Below are 6,893 nucleotides of genomic sequence, written 5' to 3' on the forward strand. Positions count from 1 at the left end.
AATATTTATTCAAATCTAAGTTTGATTAAGCAAAATACAAATAAAATATTTAAACTTTTGTAAAAATAGATACTCCTGGGGAGACTTAGCTGTTTTCCTCACTTCTTTTTATTCTCCACTAATCTGTGATTTCTGTCCTTGCACTAGAGAGAACACAGTGCGTATTAGTCAGTTGTCACTGTGACCAAAATATTCAACAAGAACAACTCAGAGAAGAGAAACTTTAATTTGGCTCATGGTTTCAGCAGTTCAGTTCAAGGTCAGCCAACCATTGCTCTGAGCCTGGGGTGGAGAAGAACATCATGGTGTGTCACGACCCCCCTTGCCCGCAAGGAAGACGCGACTCAGGAATCTTCTTTCAGCAGTTTATTCAGGCCCTTGATATTCTTCTAATAATTCTTCTACTACCCGGAATAATAATTGGATGCCCCTCCCAGCCTTAATAAAGCACCTCGAACCCCAATGCAAAGCTGCCACGTGTACCCTTCTCACAGGGTGCTAGAAAATGACACGCCAACTTTCTCTGATAAGGAGCTGGGAACATGCCAACTCTCTTTGATATGGAGTTGTCCTTCACAGACCACAACGGAGCCAGCGCCATCATGTAATGGCGACCACAGTCCGCAGGAACGGCTCACCACAGCTCCCCCGTTTTGTTTCACTAAGACAATACAGGCGAGAGTAGAGGTCCTATCCCACTGTGCAAAAGTGGCTGCATAGTATGGGCCAGCCCCAGGGGGCGCCTTCCCCAGACCTGACACCATATCAGCCGACGCCTTTTTTCGTGGGGCGGGGCGGAGACACGTCAAACCCGCATGCAATAGGACATGCTCCCCTTGAGGTCCCTCTTCTCAATGGATCACTCAAGTGCAGTGCCTTGCCTCGCATCCTGTATCGTGACGATGGTGAGTAAGAGGGAATAGCTGAGGTCGAACTGTGGCCATGCAGAGGTACAACTACAAACAAGTTGGCAGCACCCTGAAAGAAAGGCATGGACTTTAAAGTGATAGATAAAGACCAGTGTGGAAACCCTTCTGCGTGCAATGGCAACAAGACCCGCAGAGTGCAAGGGCTTTCCAGCACTAAGAGAAAGACAAAAGAAGGACATGTCGTACCCAGTGCAATGTTATAATAACTTGGGGTGCAACGACCATGTCAAAGGCACTAGTGTAGAAACCCATCTGCGTGCAATGGTAGCAAGACCGGCAGAGTGCAAGGGCTTTCTGACACTAAGAGAATAACGAGGAAAGACATGTCAATCCCAGTGCAATGTTATAATAACTTGGGGTGCAATGACCATGTCAAAAGTTTAGTGCTTAAGATGCGCAAGCCAGACCTGTGGCGAGTTGCCAGTTTCTAAAGCAGCAAGAGCTTGTATGATCATAGCCTTATCTTGAGCACTACGAGCCTTAAGGCGACAGAGAAACCACAAACAGAGGAACATACCAAAACAACACAGTGCACCAAAAATGCCTACTCCCACCCACTCTTTAAAAAAGGAAAAAGCAGAAGATATCCAATTGGTGAATTGACCCAGAGTCACGGGATCGACACGGGTACTATTTAAGACAGCTATCTGGGTTAGTTGAGACTGGATCATGTCTTCCGCTTCCATGGACCAATTTTCGGCCAGATATCCACCAATAATGTGGGAAGCATTCCTGGAATCATTAAATCTGACAGAGGTTATACATAAATGTGCACGTTGGTCAATGCAGCCTAAAAGTACTAGGTCAGCCAATTCTTCTACCTGAGCTTGAAGAAAATCTATTCTCTGGTTGGTAGCTAAAATCCCTGACAAAATATGTTGATTAATCGCATTTTGCGATTTAAGTATAGTGGACGTTTGTTGAACAACTTGATTAATAGTGGCAGCAGTTTGTACTTGACTGGCCATGGCTACTCCGGCCGTAACTGCTGCAGCAGCAGATGCCGCCACGGCTGTCACTATAGCTGCTGTGATTCCAAAATCTCTGCGGACTCTAAGTAGCTCTACAATAGGAAATTTATCTGGATCCGCAGTGACTGGGATTGGGACAAAAGTTGGAAGTTTCATAATTACTGCTACAGTCCAAGAACCATTCCAACACTCAGATAAGAAACAGGTAATAATAGAACAATCCAGCATCCCCGATGAGGTGTGATTAGCTAAAAGGAACAGGAACGGGGATTGGATACAGACCATTGCAGGAGGCAATGTGGCATAATGTAACAGAGAGTTGAATGAAACAGATGTAAGCCTATTACCTCGTTCACTCTCCTTAGTAGTGCCAGAAACATTAGCCAGCCAACTTTTGGCTCCTAGTAATTGAGCCAATGCGGAAATATCGGCTGAAGCCCCCTTCTCATTGGAAATGAGCCATTGAAACCAGGACCAACCTGTTCCTGTAGAGGAGTTGGCATTGTTGTTAAAGTTATAAACATATCTCTTTAGAGGGGGGGAAAAGGAGAAACCTTTAGCAACTTGATGTTTCTCCCAAGAATGATCCTGACAAGGCGTAAATGTCGGGGGAAAACCAAAATTAGGGGTACAGTAAGGAGAGGCCTTGAAATGAGTGGCATAGCAAGTACTATTAGAAGAAGGAGGCATTGGGATTAATACCTAGGAGATAATAGCTAAAGTAGTTATGTTTAAAACGGAGCTAGTTGCGGGGGTCCCTGAGCCTGATTGCTTCCCTGAAACTACTTGGCTCAATACAGCACTGAGAATACTCCCTGAGACTCGACTGGACCGCAATGGGTCCTCCCAGTTAGTCAAATTTTTGGTCTTAAGGTTAATACAATTAGTGTTCCCAAGACTGAAACAAAAAACTCCTGTGAGATTAACTTGAGACTGATTAAAAATATTTTCCATGTCCCCTCTAGGAGAGGTACAGGAGCAGACATCTCACATGAGGTAGAAAAAGGAGTGGGGAGGACACTAGAATTACTATGAACTGGCATTGGCATTGGCCATGCCCGTGCCACTGCCCACCACTGCATTGGTGCCATCTGTACCGTTGGCACCAGCATCAGAGCCAGAGAACTCATCAGAATGAAGCTCCTCATCATGGGACTGTTGTGGCACCTCCTGCTGCTGGTTAGTAGATCTCGAGACTCTTCTTATCAGGCGTTCAGGGATCCACAGCGGCTCCATGCGATCCTGGGGAAAAACACATACAGATCCTCGTGCCCATGTCAGCACGGGGTCAGGGCCGTTCCATTGGCCCGTAAGAACATCCTTCCACTTAACATAGCCAGTCACAGAGGGCTGAGGGGACACATGTCTATCGGCCGCAGAGCGGCCATGAATATCCAAATTCAAAAAATTAATGGTAAAAAGAGCTAAGGACAGGCGTTCTTTTAAGGACAGGCATTCTTTAGGAGTGTGGTCAACTCCTATTCCCCCTTTTTGTTTTTCTAAGGTTTCTTTTAAGGTGCGGTGGGCACGTTCAACAATGCCTTGTCCTTGAGGATTGTAAGGCAACCCATGAGCAAGTTGTACTCCCATAGCAGAACAAAAGGATGTAAATTGTCTGTCCGTATAAGCAGGTCCATTATCAGTCTTAAGGAATGCAGGTGCACCCCACGTTGTCCATGCCTCTAAGCAATGAGTAATAACATTACGTGCCTTTTCTCCCGATAAAGCAGAAGCATGAATAATTCTAGAGTATGTGTCAATAGAAACATGTACATATTTGAGGTTACCAAAGTCAGGCACGTGAGTTACGTCCATTTGCCAGACGACCAATGGCTTCAATCCTCGTGGGTTTACACCATAAGTAGGAGGATGAAGAAATGTGACACAATGGGGACATTGTAATACTATCTGACGAGCATCTGCTCTGGAGATGGAAAAACGTCTGCGCAGTGTCATAGCATTGACATGAAAGTTGTGGTGAAACAATTTAGCTTCTTCTAAGGAGGAGGCCAAGCATACCAACTGGCTTCTAGTTGCCGAGTCAGCACAGGCATTACCCTGTGAGAACGGGCCAGGAAGAGAGGTGTGAGCCCGAATGTGCATTGGATAGAAAGGGGCAGTACGGCTACGGATAAGCTGTTGAAGCTGATTAAAGTAAGCAGACACAGCATGGGTGTCACTAATAGCTCCTACAGCCTCCAAAATTTTGAGCGCCTGCACCACATAGATGGAGTCCGAAATGAGATTGAAAGGAAAAGAACACTGTTTAAAAACTTCAATGACAATTTGTAGTTCTACCCATTGTGGATTTCCAGGAGCAAATTGATGCTGGACAGGGGGAGAGTCATTAATTACATAAGCTCCCATTCCAGACTTAGAGCCATCAGTAAAAATATTAACAGCCCCCGGAATTGGAGTGGGTGAAGTTACTTTAGGGAAAATGATAGGGGCTCTTTAACAAAATGGAGTAATGGATGAGAAGGGTAATGATTATCAATATCCCCTTGAAACGAGCAACATAGAATAGCCCAGTTGTCTAGAGTAGCACACAAAACATTAAGTTGAACTTTAGAATAGGGTATGATAAGAGAAGAAGGTGCTTGTCCAAAAAATTGAATGCTCTGTTGAATCCCTCTAAGTGCTAACGCTGCAACAGCATCAGGATAGTATTCTAAAGATTTTCCTGGGGATACATGTGGGTGAATCCATAGTAAAGGCCCATCTTGCCACAGTACTCCAGTAGGCTGCCGCATAGTGGCAAGCACACATAACTGGAAAGGTTTATCACTCTGGAGCCTGCATAGAGTAGCATGTTGTATAGCTTCTTCTACTTTTATAAGGGCCGCTCTGGCCTCTTTAGTGAGGGTACGAGGGGAAGTAAGATCTGGATCACCCTTAAGAATAGCATACAAAGGCTGGAGCACGATATTAGGAATATGTAAATAACCTCTTATCCAATTAATATCTCCCAACAGTTTTTGAAAATCATTTAAAGTTTGGAGATCTTGAGTTCTTATAGTAACTTTTTGTGGTTTTAACACGTCATTTCCAATCGTCGCTCCCAAATACTGAATAGAATCCCCTGTTTGAACCTTCTCAGGTGCAATATGTAATCCATACTGAGCTAACAACTTCACCAGGTCTTTATAGGCCTCATTAACTGACCGTTGTAACTTGGCTGCCAATAATACATCATCCATATAATGAATAATCTTAATGGAAGGATATTGTTGTCTGAGAGGTGCGAGTGCCTTCCCTACATACATCTGGCAAATCGTAGGACTGTTAGACATTCCCTGTGGTAAAACGACCCACTCAAACCTTTGATCTGGTTCCCCGTGATTACACGAGGGAAGGGTAAAGGCAAAACGCTGTGAGTCCTTAGGATGCAAAGGAATAGAAAAGAAACAGTCTTTAATGTCAATAGCAATGATATGCCAGCCCTAAGGAACAGAGGAAAGCAGCGGCAGCCCTCTTTGTTTGGGCGTGGAAACTTTGTCCTGAAACACCCCTGCCATACGGAGGCGGATCCGGAGGCTGTCTGTTCTTGAGCCCTTGCTTATCTCTGTTCCCTGTACCTAAACTCCCTAGTTGTCGAGACAGCGTCTCCAGCTCCTCCTCTTCATTATCTTCTACCTCTGACCCACTTTCGCATGGGGGCGTGCGCAGCACACTGAGATCTGGATACAGTCTCCTCCCGTTCTCCACGCCCCGCACACTCCCCTCTTCCTGAGACACTTCACTCTCTGTTGTTTCTGATTTTTCCTCATGTAATTGTTCTAAAACCTCTTGTCCTTTAACAAGCGCTTCTTGGCATCGGCCATCCGTAAGACAACTACGGACCATCTTCCAGAGGGGTATCACCCCGCCCTCTAGCATGCCCTGCTCACGAGCAAAGTCAAGGTCTTTGCCTAATTTATCCCAGCTGGGTGTAGTGAGGCTGCCTGAAAATGCAAACCACGGTGCAGCTGTATCTACCCTCTGTAAAAATTTCTCTAAGGTACTGCGTTTCACCTCCAGTCCCTTGGAACGTAAAAAGCCATCGAGGACTAGAAGGAGTGGACTTGAAGTCACAGCACCCATAACGCAACACAAGAAAACACAGAAATTGAAAGTGAAAGTACACAAAACAAAACAAACATACACAGAAAACAAAAACGAAAATACAGAGTGCAATTGCTATGAGATGTAACGCCCTCTCTTTTTACAGAGGAGCAGGTACCTTTTAATGCTCCCTCTTTATGTATAGAGGAGCCTCCGCTTTTTAACAGCGGGTCCCACCTTACCTGGGACTTACCGGCGCGCCTCCCTGACTGCTGAAAGTTCTGGTTCCTGGGTGTTTCTTTGTTTCTTTTCTCCCGGGTTTCGGCACCACTTGTCACGACCCCCCTTGCCCGCAAGGAAGACGCGACTCAGGAATCTTCTTTCAGCAGTTTATTCAGGCCCTTGATATTCTTCTAATAATTCTTCTACTACCCGGAATAATAATTGGATGCCCCTCCCAGCCTTAATAAAGCACCTCGAACCCCAATGCAAAGCTGCCACGTGTACCCTTCTCACAGGGTGCTAGAAAATGACACGCCAACTTTCTCTGATAAGGAGCTGGGAACATGCCAACTCTCTTTGATATGGAGTTGTCCTTCACAGACCACAACGGAGCCAGCGCCATCATGTAATGGCGACCACAGTCCGCAGGAACGGCTCACCACAATGGTGGACCCTGACGGCAGTGGAAAGCTGTTCAGATCATGGCCTACAGGAAGCAGAGACAGAGAGGGTGGGGACCCCAGGGAAGATTCACCCTTCCAGGGCACACCCCAGGGCCCCACCTCCTCCATTCACACCCCACCTGCCTAGTTACCTCCCAGTTAGTCCATTCTAATTAGTGTGGACTGAGGAGGTTTCAGCTCTCCTAATGGAATCATATCATCTCTTCTGCATATTCCTGAATTAACATGAAAGATCTGAAGGGACACCTCATAGCCTAACCATC

At 45.8% G+C, this 6,893-nt stretch overlaps 1 long non-coding RNA gene across 1 annotated transcript; it reads right to left on the bottom strand.

The window, feature by feature from the left end:
* Positions 1-351: 351 nt before the first annotated feature.
* Positions 352-6,585, bottom strand: LOC144369946 (uncharacterized). Its single transcript, XR_013429792.1, has 2 exons — positions 6,187-6,585; positions 352-3,142 (listed from the first exon to the last, which is right to left on the bottom strand). It is a non-coding gene; the product is annotated as an uncharacterized LOC144369946 (long non-coding RNA).
* Between the last annotated feature and the right edge of the window lie 308 nt (positions 6,586-6,893).

Source organism: Ictidomys tridecemlineatus, chromosome 13 (genome assembly GCF_052094955.1).
Source record: "Ictidomys tridecemlineatus isolate mIctTri1 chromosome 13, mIctTri1.hap1, whole genome shotgun sequence".
Taxonomy (NCBI): domain Eukaryota; kingdom Metazoa; phylum Chordata; class Mammalia; order Rodentia; family Sciuridae; genus Ictidomys; species Ictidomys tridecemlineatus.